At 43.8% G+C, this 21467-nt stretch overlaps 1 protein-coding gene across 2 annotated transcripts in view; it reads right to left on the bottom strand.

Annotated features, from left to right (window-relative positions):
- Nucleotides 1-20442, bottom strand: part of CYSLTR1 (cysteinyl leukotriene receptor 1) — a 56202-nt gene extending 35760 nt beyond the window's left edge. For both annotated transcript variants that reach the window (XM_068249557.1, XM_068249558.1), the window contains exon 1: nt 20352-20442. The gene's annotated coding sequence lies outside the window, so the exon portion shown is untranslated. The remainder of the gene's footprint in view (nt 1-20351) is intronic.
- Between the last annotated feature and the right edge of the window lie 1025 nt (nt 20443-21467).

Below are 21467 nucleotides of genomic sequence, written 5' to 3'. Positions count from 1 at the left end.
TGTTCAGAAGAAGGCACATGCTATCAACCCCCAATATTGTCAAGACGTAGTTGACTATTTAACACAGAACACCTCATCTTTCTCAGCTTCCACACGGAAGCGTGACATATCTTCCTCCTCCTGCTCTGATTCTGGCACCCCCCAACACTCAGTTGGCCACCACCACCAAAGTGCCATCACTCCAGGGCTCAGCAGTGTGGATTTTTTTTTGTGTGTCTGCCTCAGATGAGAGCAATGCCATCTGTACTCTCTGCCACTGAAAATTGAGCCGCAGGCCGGTTGACTTCTCCGCCGCCACTAACAGGGTCCAGGACTCCAGGCGGATTCCTGAATTTTTAAGGCTGCTGCTAGCAGCGGCCGCTATAATAATTTTTTGGGTGCATGTACGTGCCTGCCTAATTTTTTGGGCTGCAGTGCAGCTGCAACAACAAAACAAAATGCATGTACATGTGCCCATTCCCCTTCGTGATCATTACCTTGCCGCGGTGTCGGGGCTTGCGTATCGCAATGAAGAAATGACCGCCAGCTATATGAATGTCTCAGGGGGTGGCACACCAAAGATAATAAAGTCTTTGCTTCATTGTGGACAGACCAAATTTGATCAGCTGGACAGTCACTGTTGTTCTATCATTGAGCTACCACAGCCCAGCGACCATATGGACTTAAAAACCGCCATGGCCTGCAATCTGGCCATGGTGCGCACCAGTCCAGCATGACTGTCACTACGCAAACAGCGGTTTGCGGTGCATTACACAGTGAGTTTGGTTTGTCAGCATGAAGCAGTACTCTAATTACACTCCCTGATTGATGTATACACATGCAAGATGTTTTAAAGCACTTTAGGCCTGCAATTTAGCATTCAATGGACCTGATTCACAAAGCGGTGCTAACAGTTAGCACGCTGGTGAAAAGCCCTTTATCACGCCTAAACTCAGTTTAGGCATGCTAAGTTTAGGTGTGATAAGTTTAGGTGTGATAAGTTTAGGCATGATAAGTTTAGGTGTGATAAGTTTAGGTGTGATAAGTTTAGGCATGATAAGTTTAGGTGTGATAAGTTTAGGCATGATAAGTTTAAGCACCAACTGCATTAGCACCGCAGTGCACAGCTGATCAAAAGTTTTGCGCTAGCAACGTCTGGTGCACTTCGCATAGAGTTTAATGGCGCTGCTTCGTGTGCGGGACTTTGCACGCTATCTACACTTATCTAAACTTAGCATGCCTAAACTTATCACACCTAAACTTATCACATCTAAACTTATCACGCCTAAACTGGCTTTTCACCAGCGTGGTGCAATGGTTATCACGCCTAAAGTCTCTAACTGGGTTAGCACCACTTTGTGAATCGAGCCCAATGTGATTTCTGCCCTTAAAACGCTGCTTTGCGTCCAATCCAGATTTTTACCCGGGACTTTTGGCGTGTATCCCACTCCGCCATGCCCCCCTCCAGGCGTTAGACCCCTTGAAACATCTTTTCCATCACTTTTGTGGCCAGCATAAATTTTTCTAGATTTCAAAGTTCGCCTCCCCATTGAAGTCTATTGCGGTTCACGAAAGTTCGCACGAACCAAACTTTTTGCGGAGGTAGCGAACTTGGTTCGCGAACCGAAAATCGGAGGTTCGGACCATCTCTACTGGCCAACTGGGGGCTGCTGTACAGATGCTAAATTATCGGCAGAGGTGGTCATTATCTAGCGAGTGTACGGGCTTTAACTGGGACTAAGGACTGTCTTTGAGGTTCGCAGACCATCTTGGCCCACATCCACAAAGCAACAAGGGCTCAAAATCGGCCTGTGATAAATCTGTTATAGTGTAACCTGTGCATAAAATAAGATATATTACATATTGCATATCTGGTGTCTATGGATGAGGAGTTCAACAAAAGTTATTCAAACAACAGTGAAAAAAAATCTTGTCTTCTACCAACCAAATAAGCAGATTGAGGACAGATAATGGAAAAAAAAAAACTTGATCTAAGAATCTCAGGGTCAGGAAACACATGAAAATGAAAGTGCATCTGGAATTTTATGGACACCTTCTCATAGATTTTTATTATTCTAAAAGATCCTCAAAAGCTTTGCTTAACCATTTTCCTGTACCGTCAGCAGAAACTTCCTGCAATGCCGTCCACTTACAATACAGTGGGCGGCATTGCAGGAAGTGACAACAGTGGAACGCACGCTGGAATGCTGAAGAGGTGAGTCATCCCCACCCACTGCCTCTTAGTAATAGCGTCAGCTGCAGCTGAAGTTAAGCTAGAGTGGGAGTGCAGATGGGGGACCCAGGTGAGGGAGGGGGGACCGACCCTCCCTCCCTGCCGCCCTGCCCAATACACCCTTCCTGCACGCTACCCCCTCCAGCTCGGCGGCCCCCCACCCATGGCTGGGCGGGGCTCAGCGAAAAAGTCTAGCACCGGCTCTGGGGGCAGGGCACTACTTTTTAGATAGATAGATACGGCTGCAGCTGAAGTTAAGCTAGAGGGGGAGCGCAGATGGGAGACCCAGGTGAGGGAGGGGGGGGTCAGACCCCCCTCCCCGCCGCTCTGCCCAATACCCCCTTCCTGCACGCTACCCCCCTCCAGCTCGGCGGCCCCCCACCCATGGCTGGGCGGGGGGGGGGGGGGTAGGCAGCAGAAAAGTCTAGCACCGGCTCTGGGGGCAGGGCACTACTTTTTAGATAGATAGATAGATACGGCTGCAGCTGAAGTTAAGCTAGAGGGGGAGAGCAGATGGGGGACCCAGGTGAGGGAGGGGACCTCCCCACCGCTCTGCCCAATACCCCCTTCCTGCATGCTACCCCTTATGTTGCATATGCTCCGCCACGGGTCGGCTAGTCTTAATTAAAAGTGTGTATCAGGCTGAAGTTTATTTCATTATTTGGTTACCTAACAATTGAGAGGTTTACCTGTAATCAGAAATATGACACAGACCGCCAATCAGGACCTGTCAAAGGGACACTCAGTTTAACGAAAACAGATTGAAATACTATCAATTCCTTCAGAAAAAATGTCCCTGAAAAAATTATTAAGGTAGTCAATAAGGGCCGATCGGTGGTTGTGAACTATTGTATTGGGGTGTTGCCTTTACATAGTGTGCAGAGATACAGGGCGATAGCTGAAAATCCTACACCTTTTATCGAGGTCAAACTTAAAGAGGAACTCCAGTGAAAATAATGTAATAAAAAAAGTGCTTCATTTTTACAATAATTATGTATAAATTATTTAGTCAGTGTTTGCCCATTGTAAAATCTTTTAAATCCCTGATTTACATTCCGACATTTATTACATGGTGACATTTTTACTGTTGGCTGCCAACAGTAAAAATGTCACCATGTAATAAATGTCGGAATGTAAATCAGGGATTTAAAAGACTTGAACGTTATCCCAATCAGTAGCTGATACCCTCTTTTACATGAGAAATCTATTCCTTTTCACAAACAGACCATCAGGGGGCGCTGTATGACTGATATTGTGGTGAAACCCCTCCCACAAGAAACTCTTGAGTACGCACTCCTGGCATTTTCCTGTCTGTGAACCTTGCTGCATTGTGGGAAATAGCTGTTTACAGCTGTTTCCTACCGCCAAAAAAACATGCAGCAGCTACCAGCTTTTTTTGGCAGTAGGAAACAGCTGTAAACAGCTATTTCCTACAATGCAGCAAGGTTCCCAGACAGGAAACTGCCAGGAGTGCGTACTCAAGAGTTTCTTGTGGGAGGGGTTTCACCACAATATCAGTCATACAGCGCCCCCTGATGGTCTGTTTGTGAAAAGGAATAGATTTCTCATGTAAAAGGGGGTATCAGCTACTGATTGGGATAACGTTCAAGTCTTGGCCTGAGCTTCTCTTTAAGGCACCCTTAAGGCCTGTACCCACTAAGCATATTTTCAGATTATTTTTCCGATGACTGGCAATTTTTTGAGCGACAAGTGATTGTTTCCATGGCGGATCGGATCTTTAAGATCCCTGACGACCGTGCAAAGTACCACTATAGCTTGAACTCTTGTTTGCGTCTGCCGTGTTCCATTGCATGATGTCGTGTATACCCACTGCTAGCAAAATGGATCGGGGAGCGTGAGTCTGGTCATATAAGGTGAGTATTCAGCTTTAGACCTTGGTATTGTTAACAGATGGGAATGCATTCAATACAACCAATTTCTTTTTCTTTTTGATAATGAAGATGTGTTTATTTCTTTTTATTCCCATGATATTTAACAGGAGAAATACATTTTCTTTTTTTCTACAGAAAGGCCTGTCTTGCTTTAAAGCTACTCATGAGCAGAAGTTATGTACCTCAGATTTGTTATCGGCATTCTGCATTGACAAAGCTCAGATAAGCATCTGCTGAAGAGGAAGTGTGCTCACAGCACTCACCAGGACAGGAGATCTGTATTCTACTGAAGGAGGTAGACTCACATATAGCAGAACAACACTTTTCTCTTTCAGAATAAGATAAAATAAAACAGAAAGGCTGAGCGCCAGGAACAGATGTCTCACTGACCTACAGAAATTACCTTCTGTCCTGAAATGCCCTGCTGGCCTCAAAGAACCACTCTATCGAAAAAAGTAAGCAGTTAAAATCTGACAGAATTGACAGGTTTTGAACTAGTCCATCTTCTCATGGGGCATCCTTAGGGGTTTCTTTGTTTTCAAAAGCATTTTCTGAACGGCAGTTTAGCTACCAAAATTGTTTTTTTTTTTTAAATCGTTTTATTGTGGAAAACATTCAGACATACCAGCATACTAAACTAATAGCTTATATCCAGCCACATGTTTTAAATAATATACTGTAGATAAAAGAAAGACTGAAATAAGCGCTAAAACTTAGTCATTTCTGGCCATTATACTTTAATTTTATTTTCTAATTTTATTGATTCTTTACAGCACATTTAATTGTCATTATGACGGTTCCAAGCTATACAAAGTCTAGCTAGTAAATCGACTGTATTAGCTAGAAATAACTTCCAAAATAGTAAGATACCGGCAGGGGTGTAACTAGAAATCACTGGGCCCCCCTCGGAAACTTTGGAGCACGGCAGGCATTTTCTCTATCAATTACATTAGCTTCTATGATAAAGCGTGCATATTTCACACATACAGACAAACATGCTGTGCAGAAAACACAAACAGAAAACCGATAGACGAGTGTGCTCCCAGCCTCAGCTTATTACACTCACTCTGTCTATCTCTGACTGAGCAGAACTGGCTTTGCAAACTTTTCCAGGATCACTACAGTACACAGCACTTGGGGAGAGGACGGCGAGGCTGGGGGCGCTGTACTCAAAACTCTGCTGCACACTGATTAGGGACTGTCTACAAATCTTTGGCCTCGATTCATAAAACTGCCTGCGAGCGGGGAAAGTCGAGCGGGGAAACACCGCTGTCGGTATTTCCGCCTTCAGGGTGGTAATTCATAAAAATTTAGCTACTTGTGATATACGTGCGGAGATACTCCGCTGTAGGCAGGCGTTAGGCTGTCGGGAGACGTGCGGAAACAGGGGAAGCAGGCGGAATCCCTCCGTGCGGTGTTCTCTCTGCAGCTGCTTGGGAGGTCTGTCCCATTCACTGCAACGGATTCCGCACGCTTCTCGCCACATCAGAGGTAGCGGTAATACCCGTCCGCATACCGCTACCTCTAATCTTTATGAATTGACATTTGTTACTGTTGCTGTGATAATCACCGCGCAAGGCGGTGATTGATCACTCTGCTCGCAAATGTCGGCTTTTCATGCGGAAAAAGCCTTTATGAATGCATATTTTGGTGTGTGGTCGGTAAAGTGAGCGTTTTTTTGCATTTCCGAATGCGGGAATGCTTTATGAATCGAGGCCTTTGTCTACAAAACTGTGTATGATTCCTTATCAGTTGCTGAGCAGATGCAGTCATTAGAGCAGTTGTGCAGAGGGCAGAAAGCTTTTTCTCTCCGTGCCCAGAATCCTCAAGCATCACTACAGGGCACAGCACTAGGGGAGGGGTAGAGATGCTGGGGGTAGAGCAGAGCTATGCACAAGACCCTGCTGAACACTGTATAAGGGCTGTCTACAAATATTTGTCTACAAAACTTTGTATGATTCCTTTTCGGTGGCTGAGCAGATGATCATTAGAACAATTGTGCGGTGAGAAGAAAGTTTTTTTTCTCTCCGTACTCTTAGTTGTCAGTCTCTCAGGACAGAGAAAAGAAACTTCATGGGGACCCCTGTGGCTTCTGTGCCCCCCTGCAGCTGCATTCTTTGCAGGATCTATTGTTACGCCCCTGCATACCAGAAAGCCTCCCATTGTTACGCCCCTGCGTACCAGAAAGCCTCCCATTGTTACGCCCCTGCATGCCAGAAAGCTTCCCAACTCACTTGTGCACTTTTTTGACAGTTAGACTTAGCAACTGCCATTCAGAAAATGCTTTTGAAAACAAAGAATATGCTGAGAATCCCCCGTAGGCCCCATGGTAAGATGGACTAGACCAAAACCTGTCAGTTGTGTCAGATCTTAACTGCTTACTTTTTTCGCTGGAGTGGTCTTTTAAAGGGAAGTCCAAGGAAAAAAAACACACAAAAATCTACTTACCCGGACTTCCTCCAGCCCCTTGCAGCCGTCCTGTGCCCTCGCCGCAGTTCCGGTGTCTCCTGTTCCTCTTTGGTGCAGATGCTGACCTCGCCAGGCATCTTGCACTGGAGGGGACCCCGGGCCACCGGTGGGGAGCGGAGCTGAAGCGAGGGCACTGGATGGCTGCAAGGAGCTGGAGGAAGCCCCAAGTAAGTAGATTTTTGTTTTTTTATGTAGCTCGGATGTGTCCATAAGAATCAGTGGCCCATATGCAATTAACCTTTTCTCCTGACTTTTCTCCTAGGAGATTATTTTTTATCTTCAATGTAAAATAATTTTTGCAATGAAAAAAATACCAAAACGTAGGTGAAAAAGTACTATCAAAATTATTTTGATTATTTGTTTGCTTGCTGGTGGTTTAAAAGGTATTTTATTGACAATTTTGAAATTATCACCAGGAGAAATCTGAGGAGAAAAAGTGAATTGCACAGAGCTCCGTGTGTTAAACTCAAAATAGTCCTTCCAAGCAATGCATTTTTAGTTTCAGAAGATGTGTTACTAAAGGAAAGCAGCACAGATGATAGTGGTGTGATATGACTACTCTGAAATGATCTCATATTCTCTCTGACACAGATTTCCTCTGACTGGCTGGACATGAAAAGGGGTAGATAAGGTTTTTTGATTATTTGAGCCAAACCCTTATGTTTAAAGTGCTTCCATGTCTGATGGTGTGTGATCACCAGATGTATAACAGGAAGGGAGTTTATGCAATAACAAATGTTTAAGAAATGTTATGGAAACTTCAGATTGGCTCCCAAAGAAAAAATGCAATTATTATTAATTAGATGCTTAAATGATGCAGAAAACTTTTCAAAATATTACCAAGCAGTCTGGGAGACAAGCACTCTGGAGGCAGCAATTTCAAAGACTGCAGCTAAGGGGAATACATTCCTAGTCCTCTTCCATAGAAACCTGGGAAACTACTTGCTTTTTGATCATCTCGTCTTGTAAACGGGTGGGTTAGAGTTTAAAAAAATCTTGTTTACATGCTAGATGGTTTTTGGCTGAGGCAGCAATTAGGAGCTGAGAATCTAGTGTGCGTATGGTGACCACCAATACCTCTCAATGTGTCAGAGCGACTTAAGCCTTGTACTCATGCTAGACTGTTCTCAGGTAAGGTTGGTTGGGGCCATCTTGGCCAAGAATGTAGTGTGTGAGGACAGGTGTCCCCCAAGGTCTGCTGAGGTCACTTAATGCCTTGGCATGCTGGATCTTCAAGCAACTATCAATGACCTTGTCCATTGTTCCCCTTCTTACCCCACCCATCTGGAGCCACTCCATCATGCGACATGCGTCATCCCCCCTTCACTGCCCATAGCCACAGCCTCAACACCCTGCTTTTATGGGGGAACAAGTCCCGATGCCTTTGAATAAGAAGCTAAGAAGCTTGAAGAGATGGAGGGGAGGGGGGGATGTCGAAAAAACACTTTTGCTCTCTGAAGAACTCAATAGTCCACTTTTATGGATGAGGGGTTCCTCACCATCTTGTGTTTGGGGAAACCAGTCATCGGGAGGGATATAATACTGGTCACACAGGAGTAGATTCAAGACCTTGACCACAAGGAGGTAAAACTCATGGGCACCATTAAATGAATAGTAGCATAACATTGGTTTCCTCCTGAAGTGCACAGAGACTGGACAACGACCATGTCCATTGTTCCCCTTCTTACCCCACCCATCTGGAGCCACTCCATCATGCGGCATGCATCATCCCTTCTCCACTGCCCATACCCACAGCCTCACTTCCTCCTGAAGTGCACAGAGACTAGACTCATGCGGAAGTGACAATGTTCATGAATGCGTTGCGTCTGCCAATAGTTGCTAATACAGTGATGTTTAGTATCCTCATTGTATTGATACAAAATGAAGGTTTTTTTTAATATATACAAATGTACTAATCCACTTTTGCTCATTTTATTGTTATTTAGAAAACTAAAACAGAGATTGTGATTACTGGACAATGTAAACATGGTTACTGTATTGAATGGTACCTGTCCCTGTTGGTATGGTTTTATCTATTGTTCCATTTTTTTAAATCTGTTTTTTTTTAATATTCTCTAAGTGAGGTTCCACGTGTATGCCCTTAGAAGCCCCCCAGACAGTAATAGGCTTAATGTTTCTTCCATAGCTTCCTTGGAAATGTTTTCCTCTATGCAAGCTGGCATCCTGCTTTGCCAGATGACTTTACTGCTGTGTGACGTGACTTTTTGTATTGCAAATTAATTTATTAAGACGAGACACTTGTCTGCTAAATTCTCCTGCTAGGATGATGTGAAAACCGAGTCAGGCAAAAATGGCGCTGGAATTCGGGTGCACCAAGTGCTGCCATAGAGTTATGGCTATAACAGCGCTCAGGCAGTAATTTGGGTGCCGTCAAGAGATGGAGCCCAAGTTACGATAAAAACATATTTAACGCCGCCAAGACTTTTGCTGGGTGAGACATTTTTTGGCTTCACCCTGCACCCAAATTTCCCAATGTCTTAATTTCACGCACACATGAAAATGCCTTGCGAATTCCTAGTGAGGCCAGACTAGAATACACAAATGAGAGGCAGGGTGGGATAAGCAGCTGCAAAACAGTGGCTGCCATTCCCACTTAACGTCATCGATGTTAAAGTATATCTGCACAGATGCATAATTCCCAATTGTCCCTCTTTTGGAGGGACAGTTCCTCTTTGGGAACCTAGTCCCTCTGTCTCTCTTTCTTCCTCATCTGTCCCTCTTTACGGACTGATCTATGTAAATATATTTATTTTATCTACTGAAAAATGTGTTTAATTGATTCTAAACATTATTCCCATCCTTTAAATTGATATTTTTACTATTTTCAAAAGTTAACATGAAGGAAAATGAACCACGATAGAAAGCACCAGTGTGGTTTGAACTATAAAACAACATATTTTTCTTCTGAAATCTTTTTTGTCCCTGCAGGACTCTTGCAAACTAACCAGGAATTGGAGGAGTGTCGGGACCAGGTAATGTATAATAATGCTAGATGTCGATAATAACATCTTGTTACTAATGTTTTTTTAACATTTTATAAAATATCCTAAATCATGTAACCACTATATTTAATTCAACCACTTCAACTCGAACAGTTTTTCCTCTTAAAAAAACAGAGCAATTTTCACCTGTCAGCGCTCCTTCCATTCATTATCCTATAACTTGATTACTACTTATCACAACGAAACACTCTATATCTTGTTTTTTTTCACCACAAATTAGGCTTTCTTTGAGGGTACTTTTTGCTAAGAATTATTTTATTCTAAGTGTTTTAACGGGAAAAATAAGAAAACATAAAAAAATTCATTATTTCTCAGTTTTTATCCATTATAATTTTAAAATAATACATGCTAATGTAATTAATACCCACACATTTAGTTGCCCATTTGTCCCGGTTATTGCAAGATTTAAAATGTTTCCCTAGTACATTGTATGTTGCCAATATTTTATTTGGAAATAAAGGTGCATTTTTTTTCAGTTTTGCATCCATCCCTAATTAAAAGCCCATAATGTATAAAGTAATAATAATATATCCTATTGACATACATATAAAAAAAAAGTTCAGTCTAAGGTCACTATTTATGGTTTTTTTTTATTATTTGTAAATTTTTATATTTTTTTTTTCAAATTTTTTTTGAATAAATAATAATTTGGTAAGTATTAGGGAGTGTGGGAGGTCAGGGGTTATTTTAACCACTTGCTGACCGCCCACTACCAATAGGCGGCGGCAAAGTTGCACCCCCAGGACTGCGTAACGCCGATCGGCGGCGGTTCCTGGGGGACTAATTAGCCGGGGATTGCGCGTAGGGATGCGTGCGCATCCGCTGGCATTAGGCTCCGCCCACCTGCTGGCCAATTAGCAGCGCCACCGGGTTGTTAACCCTGCGATTGCCGCATACAAAGTGTATAGTACACTTTGTACTGCATACAAAGTGTATTACACAGGCTGCCTCCTCCCCTGGTGGTCCAAGTGATTTGAGGGACCACCAGGGGAGGAGGCAGCTGTGTATGTAAACACGCACACACACACACACACACACACACACTGATCCTGCCCCCCCCCCCCTGCCACCTGAATACCCCCTCAGACCACTGTTTGCACTCAATCACCCCCCCTAATCACCCGTCAATCACCCCGTCACTATCTGTCAATGCTACCCTTTAGATTAGGTCCTAAACTGCCCCCTGGGGGCTGCTGATCACCCCCCACACCCTTAGATCCTCCCCAGACCCCTCCCAGACCCCCCCGTGTACTGTATACATCTATTCTGCCCTGTAATCACCCACTGATCACCTGTCAATCACCCATCAATCACCCCCTGTCTTTTCCACCCATCAGATCAGACCCTAACCTGCCCCTTGCGGGCAACTGATCACCCGCCCACACCCTCAGATTGCCCGCAGACGCACCCTCAGATCACCTCCCAAGTGCATTGTTCACATCTGTGCTCCCCTTTAATCACCAACTGATCACCCATCAATCACCCCCTGTCACTGCTACCCATCAGATCAGACCCTAATCTGCCCCTTGCGGGCACCCAGTTACCCGCCCACACCCTCAGATCGCCCTCAGACCCCCCTGATCACCTCGCCAGTGCATTGCTTGCATCTATTCTCCCCTCTAATCACACCCTGATCACCTATCAATCACCCCGTCACCCCCTGTCACCACCTGTCACTGCTACCCATCAGATCAGACCCTAATCTGCCCCTTGCGGGCACCCAAACACCCGCCCACACCCTCTGATCGCCCTCAGACCCCCCCCCCCCCTGATCACCTCCCCAGTGCATTATTTACATCTGTTCTCCTCTCTAATCACCCACTGATTACCCATCAATCACCCCCTGTCACCATCTGTCACTGCTACCCATCAGATCAGACCCTAATCTGCCCCTTGCGAGCACCCAATTTCCCGCCCACACCCTCAGATTGCCCTCAGATCCCCCCTGATCACCTCCCCAGTGCATTATTTACATCTGTTCTCCCCTCTAATCACCCACTGATCACCCATCAATCACCCCCTGTCACCACCTGTCACTGCTACCCTTCAGATCAGACCCTAATCTGCCCCTTGCGGGCACCCAATTACCCGCCCACACCCTCAGATCACCCTCAGACCCCCCCTCCCCCCCGATCGGTTCCCCAGTGCATTGCTTGCATCTCTTCCCACCTCCAATCACACCGAGACACCCATCAATCACCTCCTGTCACCACCTGTAACCCCCTAGCACACCTACCCATTAGATCAGGCCCTAATTTGCCCCGTGTGGGCTTCTGATCACTCAGCCAAACCCTCAGATCCCCCTCAGAACCCCTTCCGATCAACTCCCCAGTGCATTGATTGCATTTATTCTCACCTTTAATCACCCACTGAGACACCCATCAATCAACTCCTGTCACCCCCTAGCACTCCTATCCATCAGATCAGGCCCTAATCTGCCCCCCGCGGGCTTCTGATCACCCGGCCAAACCCTTACCCGCCCCACTGCAGTGGCAGATTTTTCCTGATCACTGTTGGTCTCTACGACTTAATTGTGGCTGAGATCAACTGTTATGCCACACAATACGCATCCCAATCCAAGAAGCTACCATGCCCAGCCTTTTTCGGTGGAAACCACTCCAAGTTCCAAACTTAACATTTTTTGGAGCCTTCTCCTTAACATGGGTCTAGTCAAAAAGAATGTATTGCGGTCTTATTGGTCTATGCACCCAATACATCACATGCCCATGTTCTCTGCTGCCATGTCCAGGTCATGATTTGAGAACATCCTGCGCCACCCTGCTTATGACCGGTTCCACACAATTCAGCCCCTCATAGACCACCTGTCATCAAAATTTGCAGATGCTTATACCCCTGAACAGTCATTTTGAGGCATTTGGTTTCCAGACTACTCCTCACTGTTTGGGCCCCTAAAAATGCCAGGGCAGTATAAGAACCTCACAAGTGACCCCATTTTAGAAAGAAGACACCCCAATGTATTTCGTTAGGTGTATGATGAGTTCATAGAAGATTTTATTTTTTGTCATGTTAGTGGAAAATGACACTTTGTGAAAAAAAAACAATAAAAATCAATTTCCGCTAACTTCTTCTATGAACTAACCATGCCTCTTAGTGAATACTTTTGGATGTCTTCCTTCCAAAATGGGGGAGAAATATCTCTGTAAATGGACAATTGTGTGTAAAAAAAAAATCAAAAATTTCTCATTTACAGAGATATTTCTCCAACCCAGCAGGGGTATGTGTAAGAATACACCCCAAAACACATTATACTATTTCTCCTAAGTACGTCGATACCACATGTGTGACACTTTTTTGCAGCCTAGGTGTGCTAAGGGGCCCAAAGTCCTATGAGCACCTTTAGACTTTACAGGGGTGCTTATAATTTACCACCCCCCAAAACAGTAAACACACCCCAAATATGACCCCATTTTAGAAAGTAGACACCCCAAAGTTTTCAGAGAGGGGCATGGTGAGTCTGTGGCAGATTTTATTTTTCTTTTTTCACAAGTTAGCAGAAATGGAAACTTTTTTTTTTTTTGTCACAAAGTGTCATTTTACGCTAACTTGTGACAAAAAATAAAATCTTCTGTGAACTCACCATGCCTCTTAGTAAATATTTTTGGATGTCTTCCTTCCAAAATGGGGTCATTTGGGGGGTATTTATACTATCCTGGAATTCTAGCACCTCATGAAACATGACAGGTGCTCAGAAAAGTCAGAGATGCTTCAAACTGGGGAAATTCACCTTTTGCACCATAGTTTGTAAACGCTATAACTTTTACCCAAACAAAAAAAAAACAATAAGTGTCTATTGATCAAAGACATGTAGCACAGTACATTTAGACAAAAATGTATAGAGACATTTTAATTTATTAGAAAAATGTCAGCGCAGAAAATTATTATTATTTTTTTTTACAAAATTCATGTCGTTTTTTGATGAATATAATAATAACTAAAAATCACAGCAGCAATCAAATAGCACCAATAGAAAGCTGTATTAGTGACAAGAAAAGGAGGTAAAATTCATTTAGATAGTAGGTTGTATGACCGAGCAATAAACCATTAAAGCTGCAGTGGTCTGAATGGAAAAAAAGTGTCTGGTTCTTAAGGGGTTTAAGACAAAAAATAGGTCCTTTGTTGAAAAAAAATGTAGATGTAATTTTACCTTTTGGCCACAAGATGTCCTTGCAGCTGACTTCTGTATGCATAGTGGGGGGGGGGGGGGGGAGCGGGAATGCAGGTCGGGGAGGAACAATGTAGCTACGTCCCTGCACATAGTTATGGCATTTTGCAGGGACGTAGTTACTCGTTCCGGGGGAGGGGAAGTGGTTAAATAAATAACAAGATTCCATGACCGGCATCCCCCTGCAACATTTTTTGCAGCGCTATTTTTAAATGTATGCATGTTTACAATATGTTGAAAATTTTGCTTTGACTGTAGTTCAGTAAACTATACTACTGTGTACATATTGTAGGCCAGTTTCCACCTTTTTTTTACATTATAACCATAAGTTGATGAGTTTGCATTTACACTTTCATTGCTAGCCTGTTATCAGGAGTTTACCCTACAGTCTGGTGTATATATTTTTAATACACTTTTGTTGCATAATGGAATTTGTGATTCATCTCTTTTGCTGCCATGCGCGACTATACTGATCTCAGTAGATAAGGCTGCAGGAACAGGCACCAGATGTACCTTAATTGTAAAATGGCTGACTGTGCACATTCATGCATACTTTACATATTTGTAATTTTTTTTAATTTAATACAGTGCTTATTGTACCTAGTTGTAGTAGTTGTGTGTATGGGATGCTGACTTTTCTTGCTTAAATTATTACATGTATGACCACAGTGACACAATGGTGGCTGAAGCTGGCTCTTAAAGCTAGCCATACATCTAGTGATGATGGGCAGATTCGACCAAGAGACAAATCTATCTGATTAGAGAGAGAGATCTGTCATCTGCCCGCACACTGCAGGCCAATTCCTGATCGATTTCATGCTCAAATTGATCAGGAATTGGCCTTGTGATGCTGCATCTGCCACCCCGCTATCCCGACACTGTCCCTCTTAATGTCGAATGTGTACCCCCCCCCCCTGGTTGTGCCACCCCCCACCCAGTACACTATACATTACCTGTCCAGGTCCACCACTGGCTTCAGGATCCACTGCAATCCGCATAGATGTGCCCAAGTGATTGCCGGCATATACCTGGTCGTGTGTGACGTCACACACTTGCCCACGTTACTCCGGCAAGCACATGGGTCGCATGTATGCAGATTGCGGTGGAGCCTGAAGCCAGTGGTGGACACAGACAGGTAAAATATAGTGAACCAGGCATGGGGAGGGGGGGGGGACATCTTACATTGGGGGGGACAGCGCCGGGGGTTTTGTCATGCCAGGTATCACTCGCCATTATCCCCGCAGAACCTGACCATCCTCAATGGCCCGTCATCTTGCAGCATGTCCGATTGAAAAGAATTAAAATTAGTCAATTGGGCATGGACTTGGTGGCACCAATTTTTATCCGATTCAATAATAATAATAATGGAATGATGATCGATTGGCCGCCAAGTCGCTAGATGTATGGGTACCTTAAATGTACACATAGGATAAGGACTGTCTGTATGCACGAGGTCCATATGATGTGTTCATTATGTGTGTAGTAGGGCTATGTATGCTGCCCCCTCCCAGCCCCCCCCCCCCCCCCAAGTGTATATATCCCCACCTCTAGGACCATGGTGAGTTTCGAAGGTTCACTTGTAACGCCGTTGCTTTTCTCACACTTCCACACATCTTTTTGAATTGCCACCATGGGTGCCTGTACGCCGTTACACCGCCGCATGTATTGATGTCACGACTTGCAGCAGTGTCACGTGGTACAGACACTTGCTATGACAATCCAGAAACATGCTGGACACCGGAGGAGGCGGGGATTTGTGGGGCATAGCAGGTACGCCTTCAACACTCACCACAGGCCCAGGAGCGGGAGAGAGGAAGTACACTTGGGGGGACACTGGTCAGGGGTCTATAGGGTCTGTTACCACCGTGCACCCAATCGAGTCCTTGACACTAAGATTTTCCAGCATGGCTGATTCGTCTTTTTGACCGATTTCGCCAGGAAATCAGTCAAAACGAACGATCGGATGGCCAAGTTGTGGCGTTGATATCTGACAGATTCATTAAGATCAAATTGTCTGGATACGGATGCTGAAAATGGAGGTACGTATGGACACCCTTACAGCAGTAGACATGACAATGGACACCATTACATACAGAGATCTCAGCTATAGTGACAGCACAAAAATCTTGCAATAGCTAAAAAAGATGTGGCTAAATGAGTGGGAAATGGGCAGCCTGTGGTTAGTGGCAGTGCCGTAGCAGTAGGGGGTGCAGAGGTAGCGATCGCATCGGGGCCCTTGGGCCAGAGGGGACCTGAAGGGTCCACCCTCTATCACAGTATTGGCTCTCTATTGGTCCTGTGTTTGTAATAATCACTCCTATAGATGCTTTGAATAACCGTAATCCTTAACACACTGCTCCCCTCTTCTGCTTGCACCTCTGATACTGTAGTTGCCCTTGGCAGGTTCTGGTGCGCCGTATCAATTGTTATGTATAGAGTGCTGGGGGGGGGGGGGGGCATGTAAAACTTGCACCGGGGCTCATAACTCCTTAGCTAAGCCACTGGTTAGAAGGTGACAGCTATACAACCTGCCAAACATAAAAGCTGTAAAAGTCTCTGGGGATCCTCATTTGGGCCCCAGGACAGTCAGTGGGGTTGTTTATTTATTTTTAATGATAATGTATTAAAACAAATTTGACCAATCAGCCATGGCAGCAGGTGGCAGGTAGTATATTTTTGGATCAGCCAATCACATCCAACTTGGTCAGACCCAGAAGAAGAGGTAAGCAACGCACACACATGCGATAACCATCAGCTAAAATGTTTGATAACGACTGTTGCAGCCGACAATTGTAATGTGTGTACAGTGGCCACGGCTCCACCTTGCTTGGGCATCGTTAAGACCCGTTCTGTTGGATTCTTAACAACCACCGTTGCCCGGGCATGACCGATCACAATGCTATTTTTAAGCCCCCCGACTAATTAAAGCCATTCCATTGCCCGCCAATCCGTGTCCGCACAGCATAGTTCCCCGAATTGTCGCCAGGCGATCATTTCCTGATTCCGGAGGGGTGATAATTCTTGCATGTGTGTACTTAGCTGTAGGCGTTATGTGGGTGTGGCCCATCGTTCTCTGAGGTGGTGGGGGGAAAGAAGTTGTACAGTGAGGGTCCCTAGATCTTGGAAAGTACCAGCATCTTGGGCTCAAGGGGTTGTTGAGAAAATGTATTATTTATTATTTATTTATTTATTGTATTTATAAAGCGCCAACATATTACGCAGCGCTGAATGTATAACTTCTTTATACTAATTATAAATGTATAACTTCTTTATACTTAAATGACAATGTATTCACAATTTATGTCGCTTTATGATGCCCATGTAACTTGTTTGTCTCATAATACTACATTCAGTTTCTTTTTGGTAGCTTAGTTCATTACTGCTGAAACGTCTCCAAACTGTTTGTACAAGCTCCGATATGCAAATGTATACAATCAAAGTCCACTGACAGCAAACAAACAGACGTACCATGGAAGAAAACCTGCTGATTAACGAATTCCCTTTAATGAAATGGTGATGACCTTTGTACATCACCAGATCTTATGTATCTTAGTATCATGTTTTGAACAATATATATGGAGAAGACTGAACACTTAACAAAGCCCTCACTGGCAGAATAAAACGCATACCTGTAATTAAGGCACCGGGAAATTTGGCCGCAGGGTAAAACCGAAAAACGGCTCACCCTGGCCCTGCAAAAGTTCCAGGAGTGTTAATTACACCCTCCTGGGCGCCATTGACTCTGGGGAAAGACGTAATTCGGCTTCTAGCTATTGCTGGCGCCCCCTATTTACTCACTGAGCATAGTGGCGTAATGGTTAGCTCTCTGGCCCTGCAGCGCTGGGTCCCCTTTTCTAAATCCAGCCAGGGCACTATCTGCACCGAGTTTGTATGTTCTCCCCATGTGTGTGTGGGTTTCCTCTGAGAAACTCTGGTTTCCTCCCACAAAACAGGCTTTCAGTGATTACCATGTCAGTACACGGTAACCCCCTTCAGGCTCACAGCCAAACAGGAAGTGATGCTCGCTTGCGCTCACTTCTCACGTTTCGGGGATATGGAAGTGCACAGTAGCGTATTGTAAATATACGCATTTGTGTATGTATGCCACTGTGTAAATTTTTAAAAAAACCTGCATCGCCATAGACTTACATGACTTCCGGTCCACCGCAGGTCGCGCAGAACCATGTGGTAACATTGGGCCAGATTTATCAAGAGTATCTGAGACAAAATATTAGTAGGTTTTCAGAAATCCGTGCAGAACTGTCTCAGACAGCCCAAGAAATCACTAGATAGTGCATATTCCTTCTTAAACTGTAAGGACTAGAAGGAGCTAGGAAGGTCTCTCAGGCAGTGCAGTGTGTGAGGGGAATTGCTGTTGCTGAGGTAACCAACACACCTGCTGTCAGCAAGCTCTGAGTGAGGGAGGAGCACTTCACAAATCACATCTAGCTTGCACTATCTGGAGAACTGCTAATGAGCACTTCTTAATCTGCAGCAGTTAAGGAATGGATTTGCACTTTTCTTAACTGTAGTGTAGCTCTAGAAATCCTCGCTAAACTGCTGCTATTATATAGGCTTTGGGAAGTGTCTTACAATCATGCAGAACTGTTCTTCTGCTGGTTAGAACAGTTTTAGAAGAAAAAACTGTCGGTAATGCTTTGATAAATCTGGCCCATTGATCTGTCCTTGCATCAGAGATGCGTCGAAAACGTCACTTCCGTCACCAAGTTGGTATAAACAGCCCCATAGACTTTCATTGGCCTGCGGTGGGGTGCAGTAAAAATACCGCGTCACACCGCCCAAGTGTGAAAGTGCTCTCAGGGTTTCTGATTGGTCCATTCCCAGGCGGCACACATTTGTATAAAATCTGCATCAACTAAAAATGATTAGCATCTGGTGATTAACCACTTTTATTCACTAACACAGAAGGGTGCTATGTAGAACTAGTGAAAAATATTGCTACAATATCTGTGACCGCTATATTTGTAAGTGGGCCAAAAATAGATGAATGATATAGTTCTGTCACATATACTGCGGTACAGGAGACAGAACTATCAGATGTATCCAAGGATGAACCAGACTCATTTTGGTTTAGAAAGCATTACCAGGTTCCAAAGAAAAAAATCTGCAGCTGCAATCAGTATCAGGGCTGGTGCACACCAAGAGTGCTTCTAAGAGCTTTTAAAAACGCTAGCGCTTGGAAAAGTGCTTGGCTAATGTATTTGTATGGGATGGATCACACTACAATGATGTGATTTTTTTCCAAAATGCAAACGCGTGTCTTGCAGCATTTTAAAGGCGATTTCCTAAGTATAGGAAAAGTGGAAAATCGCTCTAAAAAACGCTAGAACAGATCGATTTTCTAAGCACTTTTTTTTTTTTGCAAAAGCAGGTAGCTTTCAAGTCAAAGTGTCAAAAAAATAAAAAATCTCGACACCAAAACGCTCCATAGCTAGAAAATCGCTAGGCACATGCCTGGAATCGCTTTGCAAAACTAGCTTTTAAAAACGCTCAGCGTTTGCGATTACACTAGCTATTTTTGGTGTGCCCTGGCTCTTATTCAGCTCTGATTCAACAATCTATATTTTTACCTTCAGGACACTTCCCCTTCCTTGCAAAAAAAAAAACCAAACAGAAACACATAACAATGACAGCTAAACGTTTTACCAAATACAAACATTCCACAACTGGTGAATTTTTACAGTTTAAATTACAAGTGATCTCATACATCACAGCACTTCTTAAGATGTGTCAAAAATTAGGCAGGGAGCACACTTCGCTGTGCAGAAAACCATGACTTTCCTGTATTGTGCGTTTTTGCATTCCTCTGTGCCTTTGCGTTTTTTTTTCCCATTATTTTATCATTTTTTTATCAATGGATTATGAATAACATTACAGTATCATTTTTTAAAAATGCATGTAAAATGCATATCTTCTGCGTCTCCATTGAAATACATTATGTGCATTTTACAGAAATGTGCAGAAAGTTGTGAGTTTTGAAGAATACACATTGGAACATGCAGAGATATGCGTTTTTTTAATCCCATAAATTTCTATTATGTGCACAAAGTGATGATGCCTAGTGCGCTCCTAGCCTCACAAACTGCATTACTTTTACAAGAAAATGCAACACCTCCTTGTATATGCATACAGATTATTATTGTGTACTTATATAAGAAACACAACACTTTTGGTTCTGGCCGGTCAAAACTATAAGTGGCCGTCTCGCTACGGCCAATGCGCAAAATGAATTGAATTTTGCACCCATTTTTCTTGGCAACACTTTTATAGGTACAGCTATAGGTACACCTTGCACTCCAGCGGTTCTGGATGTGTGTCTGGCTGTCAGGGACATAAAGGAATGATCTGCATATTTGGCAGTGATGCTACCTGGGGGATCTTTCTTGCTCATATTAAGTTGAATTATTGAAACCATCCTCTGTTTCAAGAATTCAAAGTTATATTTACCCCCCCCCCCCCCCCCAAAAAAAAAAATACAGATATGTACATGAAAAGGCTATACAGAGAGAAATAATGGATAATGATAAAATCAATGTACTGCAGACACTTACCCATGAAATCTTTATAAAGTCTCCTCCCTGCGAAATGTGCTGGGCAGGTTCTTTGTAATGAGAAAAGTGGAAGTCACAGAGTTGGTGAAGTTCTGTCTGAGCTTAGCACAGTCAGTGGCAGACGACTTAATGATGTGAGCATTTCTGTACAGGAGAATAAATAGAGTGCATGCCTTTTCTGTGCACCTCCCCTCTGAGCGGACACGCACACACACACACACAGGCACACACACAGACACACACCAAGAAATCTGAATTCCACAACCAGTATTTAGCTGAAATCTATGCTGTTTCTCCACAGACTAACCACAGCACACAATGGCACTGTAACCTCACATCAATAACATATAACCTCATATAATAAATTTCACAATGAAAGGGGACAGAAAAAACAAAAAGACAAACTTTACTGAAGTTAACCTGAATCATGAATGTTGTTAAAAGACCACTATTGCGAAAAACTGTAAAATTTAAAATGTACAAAAACTCATTACGGCTCTCCGCACACTGCAAATCCGTTTTGCAATTCCGTTTCCGATTTTCAATTCCAATTTTCCCTGAATACATTCAACAGAAAAACGGATCAAAAAATGCAGCTTGCAGTAAAGATTAAAAATCGGAATTGGATGTAAAAACCAATTAAAAAGTGGAATCGGAAACGCATGCAGTGTGCAAGAGGCCAAAGTGTGCATATATAAAGTGTGTAATAAAAAGTACTTCTCCCAGAGTGAAATGAGTCATAAACGACTTTTCTCCTGTGTTGCTGTCAATTAGGGCTGGTGCACACCAAAAACCGCAAGCAGATCCGCAAAACGCTAGCAGATTTTTAAACGCTTTTTTTTATTTTTATGAGGCGTTTTGCTAGCGTTTTGCGGATTGCTGCTGCGGTTTTCAGTATAGTAGATTTCATATATTGTTACAGTAAAGCTGTTACTGAACAGCTTCTGTAACAAAAACGCCTGCAAAACCGCTCTGAACAGGCGTTTTTCAGAGCGGTTTGCGTTTTTCCTATACTTAACATTGGGGCAGAAACGCATCCGAAATCCAAAAAATGCCTCACCCAGGCATTTTTCGTTTCTGCAAAACGCCTGCCGCTCTGGTGTGCACCACCCCATT

The sequence above is a fragment of the Hyperolius riggenbachi genome, chromosome 8 (genome assembly GCF_040937935.1).
Source record: "Hyperolius riggenbachi isolate aHypRig1 chromosome 8, aHypRig1.pri, whole genome shotgun sequence".
Taxonomy (NCBI): domain Eukaryota; kingdom Metazoa; phylum Chordata; class Amphibia; order Anura; family Hyperoliidae; genus Hyperolius; species Hyperolius riggenbachi.
This window is presented reverse-complemented; position numbering and strand designations above follow the sequence as displayed.